This window comes from Carassius auratus, chromosome 19, assembly GCF_003368295.1.
Source record: "Carassius auratus strain Wakin chromosome 19, ASM336829v1, whole genome shotgun sequence".
NCBI lineage: Eukaryota > Metazoa > Chordata > Actinopteri > Cypriniformes > Cyprinidae > Carassius > Carassius auratus.
Window position 1 is genome coordinate 11,659,306 of NC_039261.1, and position 15,305 is coordinate 11,674,610.

The window sequence follows — 15,305 nt, forward strand, 5'->3', positions numbered from 1 at the left end:
AGAAGTAATCTCTAGCAAATTCAACTAAAATTAATGTTTTCTCGTGTTTCATTTAATTTGACCAATAATTTTGTATTGTAGTGTCTGGCATCATTTAAAGGGGGGTGGGGCGCTCTCGTGCTTTTTATGTGACACATAGCAGCTACAAACTGGTATAGGTTTATATCCCTAAAAAAATAAATAATAATAATAATAATATTAAAAACAATAAAACCATTAAAGAAACACTTAATGATTTCCACAACAAATAACACATATTACAAACAATCAACTTTTAACCATTAAAACCATTAAAAATGGTTTCCTGTGGTTTGTTTTGGGACATTTTTGGGACAGGATTTATTGGTTTTAACCTTAACCAGCCACCAATAGAAGGCAACCAATTACCAGTAGAGACCAACGCTGATCTGATCAGATTATACTAATTTTATTAAATTAGGTGCAAATGGCAATTTATAGTGGATAATGCACTGACAAATTATGCACTACACTAGGTTTTGTTAGGCGGAAGAATATAAAAAAGTATATTTTTCAGCACATTCAGCTTTGTACAGAAATTTGTGACTAACACCAGGGGGAGTGTACATCCATTTTAGTTTTCCTTGCAGGGTCACAAGTGATCATATCAAGGTGGCTAAACTGCTTCATAAGTATTTCACACCTATAATGATTCATCTCTACATTTTGTGACTATATAAACCAGAAACAAAACTAATACTTCCAAACTAGATAGTCGGTCACATTTGTTTTCTTGAATTAAATAATACACAAAGTACTGGAATATACAGTCCTCGTAAAACGTCAACAGGCTCGTGCGCAAAGGTGACGCAGTCGCTGCTTGACTCCTCCCACTCCGTTTCATCTCAATTCAGTTTTTACTGAGAGAAAGAAAACACGACTTCACCCTCACAGCGGTTCTACGTGCACTTTCTCCGGGGTTTGCCAAGGGATTTCAATGGTTGGCCTGTTCTTTGTAAGTATCCCCTATTATCACTCGCCTTCCGCCTCTAATATGCCAGGAGGACGTTAATAACTACTACCTGAGACGCTTGTTTGACCGTTTCTAGTGTAACGTTAGCTGTGAAAGCTCACGCTTCAGCCGGTGAAGGAGCTCGCGAGGGTGGCAGCCATTTGCCCGCGTACGTTTGAACGGAAACTCCATACTTGCCTGTTTTATTCGGTTTGACGGCTAGACGTGTTGTTTAACGGGGTCAAGGGGAGTGTTTTCGGTTATTTCTATATTTTTTGTCGATAAATTAAAGGTCTGGGGTTCTCGTCAGGCTGTCCAGCTTTCCTGGAATACGCTGACTAGCCGCTTGCTAGCGGTTTCACCAACGGCCAGAGACCGTGTCAAGAAGTTACTCGGACAGTTTACAACTGTGATTACAAATTTGGACAAATGGTTAATTCTGTGTCTGGACATAAAACACAGTGGTCACTTGGTCATTTTGCACGATTTGAGCGGCTGCGAGGGTCAGAGAGAGTGAGATTGAATTGTTAGCCAGCGAGCTAATGTTAAAACTGTAACGTTAAGTCCAGCCAGATAACACTTTATCGTCACACTCCAGAATGTTCCTGATTTCAGTGTTTCAATGCTTATGCAAAACGTGGAAGATTAGAGTCAGTAATTTGAGTTTATTTTCAGTGTACCACAAAATTTGCCACACAAGCCATGCCAGTTCACGTGCGTGTAACGTTAATCAGATTCTTCTTATTCACGTTTGCTTCATTTTAACTCTGAAACTGACTTCTGGTTTCCCTTTGAAATAGGGTCGACTCGTGATCGTTCCCGTATCCAGCACTTGGTTAAACTGTAAGCTGATGACCTAGCATTAGTCCTAAACTGCGTTGTGAACTATTTATTATCAGTATCGAAATGTCATACTTGTAGAACAGGTAAGATGATGTATGGGTGGAATATGATTTCAGCCGGTTCCCAGAATGAAATGCTTATTGATGGCATGACATGACCCTAAATGTGGAATCCAGGTGCCCTGTATAATGTTTAATGAGTCACCTGGCTCCACCTGTTTTCATCCTGTTCCTGTGTAATTAATACAAGGAAACTGTATAGGTGTTGGTCAGTGGATTATGCCTTCTTGTCTTTGAGATGGACATGCAGGCATTCATGACACAATCTGGAAGTTGTAAAATTGCCAGGTGGGAACAAGTCAGGACATGTTTTAGAACTTGGTATCTGGATAATATTAGATGCAATTTCACTTGACAGGGTTTTTGTTTTGCTGTAGGGTGAAGCTCAGTTGTTTGTAGTGCTGAAACTGTGACAAGGTTGCTTTTTATCACTTTGACTATCCCTTATCTACAGTGAATTATAAAATGAATACCTTTGTGTGGGCATATTTATTGGAGAATATATTTATAGGGTGTCTGAATATGATAATGCTACAGTGTATTTTATCACCATACAATGTACATATGTTGGTAGATTGACCAAATGTCTGTGTGCTACATTGGGACAAATTTAGATAAATATGAGCAAAATAACTTAAGTAAACAAAATCTTGGATAGTTTCCTTTTTTATTTAGATCCATTACGTGCATTTTCTTGATGCTAGATTGATGCTAGATGCTTGATTGACAACTAGGTTATTTTGAAGTGACCCCATTTTTATTTTTGGCGAGTCATGCATCTTTACACTAGAGTTAATGGTACGTTAAATACAGGTGAAAAATAGCACAGATTGCTTGACAGATGAAACTCTGAAGCACTCAGTCAGTGTGTTTGGTGAGTGAAAATATATTTGTGCTAAACTTATACTGAGCCTCCAACTCACACACTGGCAAGTAAAATCTGTGAATTTATTAGCCAGTGGCTAATATTAGACATAATTTACTCACCATAGTGAAGATTTAGTTGCATATGTGAGTGAATTACTCGCAATGTAGAGGGTTGGTCTGAATCTTCATTGTGTTGTCTACCAATACAATGTTTCTATAGCACTTATGTTTTTATTAAAGTATTTTAACTTGCAGATCTGTAATAGGCTATACATTGTTCCATTAACAATTAATCAGTATTTACACAATTTGAGTTTCATGAAGCAGGAATACTCATCACAAATTGCTGTTATAAGTCAGATGTTAACTCCGTTTTTGTAACTGCGCCAATGATTTATGGAGTTAATTCAGTGAAGGATTTGCCAGATTAATTGAGAACAATAACGAATGTGAATGTTTTTGTTTTGTTTATTTATTAATTTAAAAAGCAGCTCATAAAAGTTTGTTCATGAATCAGACTATTGTACTGCTTTAGCCATTCTATAGGCTAAAGACTATCTGAAGTTTCATCTTTACATTGGTTGCTTTCAAGAACAGATTAAGTCGAAAAGGAGTTTAAATGGAACTGTGTGTGAATTCCATCTTTAGTATCTTTTTTTTATGAACAGCTGATATTTTCTGTGTGCATCCCTGCCTATACTCATGGGTTCTAGTTGTCCTGTATGGTTCTGTTCACATGGCAGGGCTTCGCAGAAAATACAGTTTTGAGTTTGGATACAGAATGCCTGTCAGTCCCGTAAATAACCAAAATTTGTGTGAATGCACCTGTATTATTGATCAAATACAGGACTCCTGTGGGAACATGGCCACAGTATAGGTAGACCTCCAGCATGGTACTGCTTTAGCTCTAGAGGCCTTGGTATTTTGAAAAGTATGCTGAATGCTTTCTCATTATTAACTAATAAAATCTGTCACCTGATACGCCTGATAACCTTTCAAAACACTAAAGTACAAACATGGCTTTTTGATCAGCATTAGATGTGTTTAGACCATATTTATAGCTGGTTTGGCATTTTGATTGATCAGAGCTGTTAGTAGCCACTCTTACTGGCCAGCATGTTAAATGTCACTGGTAGCAGTAGTTCACAGCTTTTTAACAAACATGGATCGAGTTGTGCCTCACAGCAGGATCTCCTTAAACATCTACACAACTGGCAACAGCATGACTCCCATTCCTCCCACTGTCTTTTCAGCCTGTCTGCTTAAATATTGAAGGAGTTGTTGTAGCCTTTGAGCCAGTATTGCAAGCCCAGCAGGAGCACTGCTAACCCTTGATGAATGAGCACGGTGCTCAACACAGTCTCATCCTGACCTGACAGACATCTGCTCCCTCTGCATGGCTTTCACAGACGCTGCATGATGTGGCCTTTCAGAAGACCGTCAATCCTCAAGATGTCTTTGTTGAATAACATATACTGTCTGTCTTGTCATTTGAGTCATTCTATTAAGTTTACAGTCACAATAGCGTAAGCAGCAGGCTGACAGGAAGTGGGTCGGTTTGTGGCGGCATTTACAGGAGTTCCCACCCTCTTAGCGGAGTTTCCACTGAGCGGCTTCTTGTCTTCTCACAGCGCTTCTTCAAAACACTAATATGGTGGTCGGTGGTGAGATAGTTTTTTGGGGTCCTTGGGTTTTACCTTATTTTGCACATGAGTTTCGTCAGCCATTGTTGCAACTTGAATTGCACCAGCTGATAAAGAGTAGGCCTTTTTTAAAGTCATTCTTTAAGAACATTTTTATGGTTCGCTTTTAAGCAAACATTTGTAAAGCCCTGAAAGTTTGTTAATCTAAGAGGATTTTTTTGTTTGTTAAGACATTGTTTTGGCTCACAACTTTTAAGAAATCAAATTACAATGCTGATGCAGAAGCACTTAAGTGGTGGTTGTGTTAGCCTAATTTACTTCAGTGCATCTGTAACTTGACCACCGGTAGCTTGCAAGGTGCATGTGATCCTTTTATTTTATTTTTTTTATTTTTTTACTGTTTCCAAAGAATCACTTCTATGTCTTTGCCATTTTTTAATCTAATTGTTTGACATATGACAGGGAAGACAAAAGCAGCAGGTGCATGAAACAAATAGCCTACCTTATTGAATTCATTCCCTTTTAAGATGGCTTCCTATTTTTGAGGAACATTGTGACTTTGCAAAGCACAACACAAGAATGGTGATGGCTTCTGGCTGTACCTTATTACCTTGTCTGTAGAGTGAGATTAGCACTGCACTGAACCCCTGGCTTTGGCAGCAGATTTCTCTCTTTCCTGCACACTGCTGTCTTTTTGATGCATATTTTCATACCACCTGCTTTCAGCAGAAAAAATGTCGGCTGCTGTCTTGAGCTGACCTCAAAGCTAATTAGATTTGTGACGATATTATGGCTTATCATTATCAAACTAATTTGATGCAGTCAGAAACAGCACAATGTATCACAAGCCAGGTTTCCATCCAAGGATTTTTTGCCAAAAAATATTTAGTGCTTGAAAATTTTTACAGACATAGCTGATGGAAATGCAATTTTTCAATAAAATTTCTCATGTGTCCAAACAATCTTTTTCATTGAACTTTAGCTCATAAATTCTATATCGATACTTCAGATGTTGAAAAATTATTTTGGTAACACTTTATGATGAGAAAATGGGATTTAACGCAAATAAATGTGGTATCACATGACAGGATTTCCTTATAAGCAGTGTCTGTGTTCGTTTTGTTGCTGACTTTTAAAACACTTTCTTTGTAGTTCAAAATTGCATTAAAGGGCTAGTTCACCTGAGAATTAAAATTCTTCCAGCTTCTACTCACCCTCGAAGCATCTTAGGTGTATGTGACTTTGCTCTTTCAGAATAGTCTAATCAAAGTTATACTAAAAATGATCCTTGCTCTTCCAAGCCTTTCAGTGGGGTAAGCTGGTGTTTGATGTCAACTGTTCAGAAGACATGAAATAAATTGTGCACATCTGTAATATAAAATGTCACTCACATGGCTCCGAGGGGGTGAATAAAGGCCCCCTGTAGCGAATCCATGTCTTTTTGTAAGATAAATATATCCAGATTTCAAATGTAAGACCTTTTGTCTCACTTCATTCTGACTACTGGGAACTGGAAGACATGCAGGTGGAAGATGGATTTATAAAATAAATGAAATGAACTAAATCGCTTGCCATGATAGACAGTGGTGACGTTAATATTGGTGTTAAGCTGCAACACTGTGCAAGTCACTTGGCCAGTGTTGAATTATTTTTGTAGTAATACAAATCATTTAGTTCATTAAAAGAACAGACATTACAATTAAAAACTGAATGTGGCTGCCCAATGCGGCATGCCAAATGATAATCGTATCACAGATCAGATGTCATTTATCCAGTGAGGAGAATGAGTTGAGCTGACTGACAAGAGTGAGGTGAGACAGACCAGACGATGGCGGTTTAGTTTCTAGATGAAATGTAAAAGCGCCTGTTTGGCAATATTTTGGATTTTGAAAAGCCTGTTTACTTTTGCCATTTATCAAAGGTGATTTTGGAAGTTTTTTTTAAACATTCGTTTCTTATTTAATTGGTTCCACATTGTTCGCTGATTTTTACTTTATTTAAACTTTGTCATTTATTTATTTTATTTGACATCAAGGAATATGCCGTGCCTCCAAACTTTCTTATTAATTTGCTAATAAACGTTCTACGTTTCTTATTTATTTGGTTGCATATTATACATCTATACTTAGCCTTTTTCCAGTTTTGTATACCTATTTAAACTTTATGCTATTTAAAAGTTATTTATTTTATATTACGCATAGCCTGCCCTGTAACATGGTGTATTTTTATTTTTGTTAATAAGTTATATGTTTTATAAATAGACTAAAGTGAGTTTGGTGTTGTATTTTGTTGTCGCATTCAAGAAATTGACGCTCAACTGCTAACTCAAAAGTGAAAGTAAAATGCGGGAAAAGAGGGAAAATTAAAACAAACTAAAAATTAACAATTGCATTACGCCACGCCAAATTGCTGCTATTTGAAAGTGAAAGCAAAATGCACACTTTCAATTTTAAAGCTATTTAAAAATTGAAGTAAAGCGAGGAAAATAGGGAACACCCTGCTCCCATGGTGATACCAGTATTACTGGTGTTGTCACACATCAATTTACCAGTAAGAAAATATCCACACAGTTACAACCCTAAACTGCTCCTGCTTTATGAATATTGCTTGATGATCAAGTATCTAAATAGTCTATAACAAAGTACAAAAAAAAAAAAAACTCCTTAATAAAAATACATTTTATGTAGGCTTTAAGGCTTATAATTTACTTATAGGCTATATAATAAAGTTTTGTTTCAAATGGATTAAGAACAGGCTGCTAGTCCATATAATAGGTAAAATTATGTATGGAAACAGCTCAAAGGCAAAACCTTTATTTTGCGATTGACCAAAACGTATGTATCATTTCGTTTTTGGAAAAAGGCCAGTTGGATGGCAAATTTCAAGTTTTTTTTTTTTTTACACATATTCTCTTTGTCATTAACAAAACAGCAAAAACTGGATGGAAACTTGGCTAATGTCACAGTATAATTTGTGTGATTTGCATGGTGCCGTCTTGTTGACACATCAGTTGCAAATTCACAAGTAAGATTTTGTGTATAAACCGACATGTCTTTTTATGTTCTGAGACTGTTGTAAATATACAGCTACAAAATTCAGATTCAGTGAGCCTTTGTCCAGCGCTCCTCTGAGAGACTGGTGAGGAATGCAGACAGACAGGCCTCAAGAATGTGTGTGGCATTCAGTGTGTACCTCAGGTGTATTTATAGGGCACCAAGTAGCTTTACACAGATTTTTATTTCTGGCCTTTATGACATAAGGTGTGCAGTATTCTAAATTAGAGTTGCTATTTAAACCACTAAATAGCTACTTCAACGTCATGACCCTACGGTCCATTGCTTTTTTTTAATGCCCTTTGTTACTTTCTGCATGGTGTGGTTCAGACAAGTTAATTGTGTGAAAGTTACTTTTCCTCTTAGCAACTTAAAAAAAACACCTGGAGAGATGGGCCATTAATTCTCACTCTGTGTTATCCTGTCTTGAAGCAGGACCCATATTTCCTCTGCTTTGCTGAGAATGGCATCGGTGAGTGGCTCTTCACACTTGAGTGGCTCTGGTGTAGCAGGCTGAAGGAGCGAAGTTCATTCTCTGTGTCCGGTTTTCCTGTGTAACGTGACTTCTTGACCTTCTGGTGACATTAGGTGTAACATCATAGTGATTTTTGTCAGTTCACAGTTATATATTTACCTGAGGGGCCATGTATTGTTAAAAAAAAAGTAATCCGTCAACCAAGGTCTTTGGCTGTATGTAGTGCTTGGTTGTAAAGTGTACTTTACCTGTTTTAATTATGCATGTGAATGTTTAATTTTTTTAACCTTTTTTTTTTAGTTCTTTGATGTGGTGGCATACTTGATTTCTCCAATCATTTATTCCACTTAAAACACATCCCTTTCTTTCAATCGACTGCATTCATATTAGAGATGCACCGATTGATCGCCCAGGGATCCGAATCGGGGCGATTTTCCTCATGATCGGCCAGGTACAGTCTCACTTCTTTCCAATTTTGGTTTTCATACTCGCATTGTTGCTCAATTTTATATTTCCAACAAAATTGTGAATATTCAATGTATCGCTCAGCCCTACCTGTACGTTATCAGCTAACAACATTCCATTTTTACTACTTGTTAAACAGTGTGAATCTCTTTATGGCAGTGCCAGTGATAGACCTACATCTGCACAGCCAAATCTCTTTTTCTGATCTCACGAGAGTGTCAAAAGTCCCACCTTTCTCATTTGTAATGTCCAGGTATGCAGCAAACAAAGCTGTGAAACTCATTGGTGGTTTCAATTCAGGGAGTTTAATTCAGAAGCAGTTGTTGCTTAATACAGTAATTGGTGAAGGAATGTGTACCTCGTTTTTCATGTGTACATTTGTGGTGGCCCAACTTGATCTAACTTGCTTTGTCTCTTACACTCCATACCATTATAATTAAAGAATCTTGGCAGCTGTTCTGATGTGAATGCTTGTGACATGGCCTGTGGAAACCTGCGTGATTCTGCATATAAACCTTTCTGGAGCTGGTGTTAAGTTTACTGCTTGTGGTATTTGCTAAATGGCCTCAGATCAATCGCATCCTGCTTAGGATGGACTTGCACTTATCTTCCCTTATCTAGATGGAGCATTCAGGCATTTGCTCTTGCATTTTGAATTGTCGCTGAGCTTGAACATATGGCCTCCACAAAGTCAGCACAGCATTGGTCTTGACAACAAATCTGAACACGGTTATTTAGATTTTTTATTGTAATAAAAATAATTTAGTTCAAGAAAAAAAAACACTACTATTAAAAATTAAATGCATCTGTTTAATGCACCATGCGGAACGACAGTCGCATCACAGATCAGAATTCATTGTGTTATCCAGTGAGTAGAGTGAGTCTAGCTGACGGACAAGAAGAGTGAGGTGAGACCGACAAATAAGACGATGGCGGATGATTTGGTTTGGAAACGTGTCAAAAGCGCCGGTTTGGCAATATTTAGAAATTTAAAAAGCCTGTTGACTTCTGCTGTTTATCTAAGGAGATTTTGGAATTTTTTTTAAACATTTGTTAATTTCGTTCCACATTGTTTGCTGATTTTTACTTTAAACTTTGTGTCATTTTATTTATTTTATTTGACATTTGACAAGATGTATGCCGTGCCTCCTTTCTTATTCGTTTTGCTAATAAACATTCTACATTTCTTATTTGGTTATATATTATACATGTTACGTTGTCCCACAGTAAACGTTAAAAGACCAAATGACGCCACATTTCAGTTTTGTACACTCGACTCTAGCTGAAGTAGCTCATTCTCTCAACTCCATAGCCCAACACTGCACTGTTTTTCGTACGCATTAATAATGTTGTATTTAATTACAAAGGAAAGGATTCACCAGTATTTGTATGTTTAAGTGTTTTTTTGTTTTGTTTTTTTTGTGGTTGAGGGAACACGTTGGGAAAAGTCCCCTGTTCAACACTGTATCACTGAAAGAAATCTCGGCTCGCAAACTTTTACACCATCGACAAACAAACGCACAGCGTTTTTAATACATAATTTTTACGCGTCTCGTCACGCCAGCGCTGTCAAAATGTGTAGTGATACAATGTTGTTTCTACTAGAGCTGAAACAACGAATCGATTTAATCGATTAAAATCGATTATTAAAATAGTTGTCAACTAATTTAGTAATCGATTCGTCGCTAAATAAATTTTATTTGCCATAAGCGGCTCATTTCGTGCATATTTCAAATCTGCGGTGACCAAAGTGTGGCAGTAATGAGCCACCGGAGGTTTTACTCAGCCAGTACAGCAGGTGAAGTAGCGAATAGCCAATAGCTGGCCTCGTTTTATGTCACGTGCTTCCTGAACAGCGTCTCTGCAGCATTCAGCGGGAAGTGGGAGTACTTTACTTTGAGCCTTCAAAATGAAGAGTAACCTGTAAACTCTGCACTACTGAACTGTTTAAGGGGCCGTTCACATATCGTGTCTTTTGCGTGCTCAAGTTCGTTATTTCCTATGTAGGCGCGCAGTATGCACTCTCATAATGGAAGCGACGCGGTCGCGACACGCACGCGGTGCGATGCGCCCGTTTTTCCAGGCGCGTCCACACCGCATCCATTTATCCTTTGCTGAAATTTCCGGGTCTTCATGGAGAGAGCACGTCATGGTTGCTTAGCAAAGGCAGACGCCTCAGGGGCGCTTCTGCCCGAGCGCTTTGGAAAGAAGGAGAAAGCGGCGCGACTAGCGTTTTCCACGCGTTTTTAGGTGCGATATGTGAACGGCCCCTAAGAATTTTATTTGTGCAGATTCTCCAGTACAAGGTTGTTTGCAAATGTTTAGTCGTAAAAGCTGATAACATTGCTTTTTAACAGTTAACATTTAAAGCTTTACAAACATGTTATGTGATCAGTTTGTCGTTTACCAGTTCATAATTCAGACTTGCAGCCTAATTATGACTGAATGAGAGAGGTAAATGTTTGAGTATATTTAAAATGCACTTCTTTTCTAACTGTGCGTTCACACCGCCAGCGTCGAGAGCGTCAAAAATCGCTCTTGCCGCTCTGCTCACGACGCTGCAGAAAGATTCGTGAGCGCTCAGACGCTCTGACGTAGATCGAATGCTTATTTTGAATTTAAAGCGGCCGCAAAGCAAACAGCTTGTTGATCTCGTGCAGACTAACCACAAGGAGGGTAAAGTTATAAGTTAACCTCATTAAATATTGTTGTGGACTAAATATTAAGATCCTTTACTTAAAATGAACAATCTCAGACACCTTGGTCCACGTATCACTTTTAATCTATTTTTTATGTCCCTGTACGTAAACAGGGACACATCATAGATTATTGCAAACGCGAAACAGCAATAATCAACCTGTCCTCCATTGTGATTGGGAACTAATGGTCGGAGCTGCGTTCTCTGGAATCCTCTCAAGCGGTGGACTTCTACGTTCCGATTGGTTGCTGCCCAACCGCGTCATAGATCATTACCATAAAGTTGCCCTGATTTCAACTCTCCTCGACGCTCTCAACGGCCAAGTCGCGCCGCGCCGCTCCTCGCCGCTGCTCGACGCCGGCTCACATTGAAAATGAATGACTTCCGGCCACTTTGACGCTCTCGACGCTGGCGGTGTGAACGCACAGTAAGTATTCACTGCTCTTTTTCACACAGAAGGTTTTTTTGTGCGTGTCCCAATTTTTTTTTTCTGGACAACCTTCTGATGGATTTTACTTTAAATTGTGAGTTCCATTCAGGTTTCATGCCATTGGCACTTTTTTTCGAAGGATTGTTTACAATTTCACAGCATAAGCTATAAAGCTTTTTCCCAGTAAATAATAAAATACAATGCACTGCAATTTTATTCTGTTTTATCCTTATACTTCGTGAAAATATGTTCTCAAAGATTCCTTAAGCTTTGTTTGGGATGTTAAACTACTTTAGGAGCTCTAAGGACTGCCATGGTGAAAACAATATTTGAAATCTCCTTGTGAATTTTGCTAGAGTATGGGTCAGTGTTTTGATTGCAGAAGAGTTCGACAAAGGATTACTAACACATAATAAAACAACTCCAGGTATATTTTTGATGAGGATATGACCATGCAAAATGGTTAAAATCTCTTAAAAATCTATGCTGAATGATAAAGACCCTTTATTAATAATTTACTTGGGGGAAAAAATGGAAAAAACTAAAATATAAGTACATAAACCGATTAATCGTAAAAATAATCGACAGATTAATCGATTATCAAAATAATCGTTAGTTGCAGCCCTAGTTTCTACATAACTTACAACCCTCTACGGACACCTTGGCAATTGAATCGCCATTGGCTAGTAATTATTTTAGTTTACTCGCCAGTCAGTCAAGCTTTATACTAATCAAGTATCATTTAAGAATAGAACTTTAATAATTAGAAGTAAATTTGATAACCATGTTTGAATGTTTATTAGTCGTTTTAACTGAACATTTTAACATTGACTGGTGGTGGTGCTTTTTTGGTCATTCAGTGTTTCTGGGAAAAAATCAAAACCGGGATGATAATAGGTGAGCGCCAGTCAATGAGATTGCCGTTCGCACCTTAACTCCACCCACTACTGGAAAACCCAGCTGTTCTTACAAGCTGAAGTCTTCCATAGGAACGCTGTTATTTTGACAGGAAAATACAACAAAGAATATTGTTTAAATGTAGCACATCAATCCTCCCTCTCTCTCTCTTTCTCTGAGTGTGAGAAAAAGCAACGGCGATTTGTCGCTAACACACTGGCAAGTAAAATCAGTATTTATTAGCCATTGGCTCATATTAGATATCATTTAGTAGCCAGAAGGAAGATTTAGTCGCATATGAGTGTGATTTACTCGCAATGAAGAGGGTTGACATACTAGCCACAGAGCTAACTTCTGAAAAAGTACTTGAAGACTGGAAATAAAATGCATCCCCCGGACAGCAGTTATTTATAGACACGCGACCAATAATACTGTTTGTTAGTTTGCTTATTATGCCGTTAAAAACAAGAGTAAACAAAAACTGTCCATATAATCTAAAATGTTGCAGAATGCTGGAGGAAAATTAACTTGACAGAGACGTGACAGTATGCGGAAACTTGTGCGTGATAACAAATTCAACTCTTCACGCGATCTTGTATATCATGAGCGCGTGCTATAAAACGAACTGTAAATAACCAACAAATATATCACTCCGCCGGCAGCACTAACTTCAGCTGCAAACACTGCACTGGGAACAACGCCGCTGTTTAGAGCCCGGTTTACACCGCCTTTCTCCACGGAGCTGCTTGGGATGATATTACACTTTATTGCGTCTTGTACACACACCGGGGATGAAAATGTACTTTTTTTTTGTCCACCGGCCGGGTGAAACGGTATGCTATTTTTATTTACCCGCCACAACACACAAACACCCGCATTTGGCTGGTGGCGGGTGCTAATTTCCATCGCTGCTCCTGTGTATCGATATTTTCTTACACCCCTCAAAAGGAGTAGAGAGTGTGTAACTGGTGCATTTTTGAAGCTGCAGAAGTTCTAGTGAGAATGAGATGACAAGTGAAGCCTTTGCAATTTTGTGGTAGAAAGTGGCAAGGGGTAACACTTACACACTCATGTTCTCGTGCAAGATTCACAGATGATCTGTATGCAGCTGTTCCCCGAAGTGGCAAGTAGACAGAAGTTGCAATCGATGGCAGATGTCCAGGGAATCCTTATCACCTGAGGGACATTTGTCTTGTGCATTCATTCAGTGTTTTTGGGGATGGAAAAAAATGCTTCAGTGCTGTCCGGAGTTTTTTCTGTGAATTCTCAATGCATGGGTGGTGGGTGTTTGCTCTCAGCAGGGTGGAGTACATATGTGTGTGCCAAAAATGTAGCACTGTGGCTTGATGAGATGATTAGTTAAACATGACACTGTTTGTATTGCGGGAAGTCTAGAAAGTGTGTGGCTGCATTTATTTGACCAGACATACTGTAAAAACACTTATTTTGAAATATTACAATTTAAAATAACTTTTCTATTTTTAAGGAGTCATATGGCGTTGCTAAAAATAACATTGTTGTTTATTTGGTGTAATGCAATGTGTTTAAACCCAAAGTAAAGTAAAAAAACACATTATTTTCCACAATGTACATTATTGTTGCTCCTCTATTCCCTGTCTTTCTGAAAAGTGTAGATTTTTACAAAGCTCATCATTCTGAAAAGCGAGGTGTATTCTGATTGGCTATCCAGTGCATTGTGATTTGGCTTAATACCTCAAGCATGTTAGTGAAATGTTACGCCCCTAAACATACTGTGGGAAGTCTCCCGCCACGACCAGACAAAACCAACAAAACCCATTGAACATGAGGCATTTGTTATATCCAGTGGCGACATAATTACTGATTATAATGACTTCTACTGTCTTTATGTGCTGCAATGCATATCACGCCGTATGAACATAAAACCAAGTCTGCATTTGTGTCAGAAGCAGCAGACTGTCCTTGCAAAGTCGAACTGCCTCACTTTATGGAACAGACCTTGATCACAGACCCATTGTAGGCTAGTCTGCAGGTTCAGGGAACAGTCCTCCATAAAATGCGTCACACACTGCAGGCTTGAGTTAGGAACGTCCGGTGGGTTAGAGAATGGCGGGCCAGCGGATTCGACGAATGACACATGTGATAACCCCGGCCTGACTCCGCTTCATCCACAGTGAAAGCCGTTCCAGCGATCCATAACGCGAAGTTGATGTATTTTCTCAGCGACCAGCAGGGATCAGCGAGGATTTCGATAAAAGCCAAGATTAGACTGGTTTTCCTTTGCTAAAGTAAGGAAACTTTGCTTCCTTTGCTCCTATTAACAAATGTTTGTTTTCACAAGGCTCAACCGGGCATACACAAAGCATTTTACATCATTTTACAATCCTGCTAGTAGCATTTTATTCAGATTAAAACCCCTTTGGAGAGGTTTTTTTTTTTTGGTTACTTTGCACTGCGTGCTGCTGCAGTAGACACATTTTGCAGCATTAAGGTTAATGATTAATCAAGTAATCGTTCATTAATGAAAAAAAAATATTATTGAAATGATCACAAATTCACATCCCTAATTAGAATCCTTCTAACTCAATGACATGTTTACATGTGAGTGTGCATGGCTGTGATGTCATTGACTATGCTGCTGGCAATAAAATGATCAGCTCAGAATCGGCAAGATGTGAGACTGACCAGTCTGTCACTGATCCGGGCCAGTCATGGGAAAAATTTTACGAATCAGATCACTGGCCGGTCAATCAGTGCATCTCTAAGATTTACTTATTTTAAATAAACTTGAAGGCTATGTGCAGTTGCTGTAACTTGTTCATGTAACCCCAGTATGTGATATAGCCAGAGGTTTGAGCAAAGCATGAGCTGGCACAGCTCTTATCTTTGGTTCTCTCTGCATCACTCCCTCCATCCCTCAGCCCAA

The 15,305-nt window shown here is 38.6% G+C and overlaps 1 protein-coding gene across 1 annotated transcript in view; it reads left to right on the top strand.

Annotated features, from left to right (window-relative positions):
- The first annotated feature begins 821 nt into the window (after nucleotides 1-821).
- LOC113119411 (protein tyrosine phosphatase type IVA 2) overlaps nucleotides 822-15,305 on the top strand; it is a 28,641-nt gene continuing 14,157 nt past the window's right edge. The window contains exon 1 of the mRNA XM_026288871.1: nucleotides 822-973. The gene's annotated coding sequence lies outside the window, so the exon portion shown is untranslated. The remainder of the gene's footprint in view (nucleotides 974-15,305) is intronic.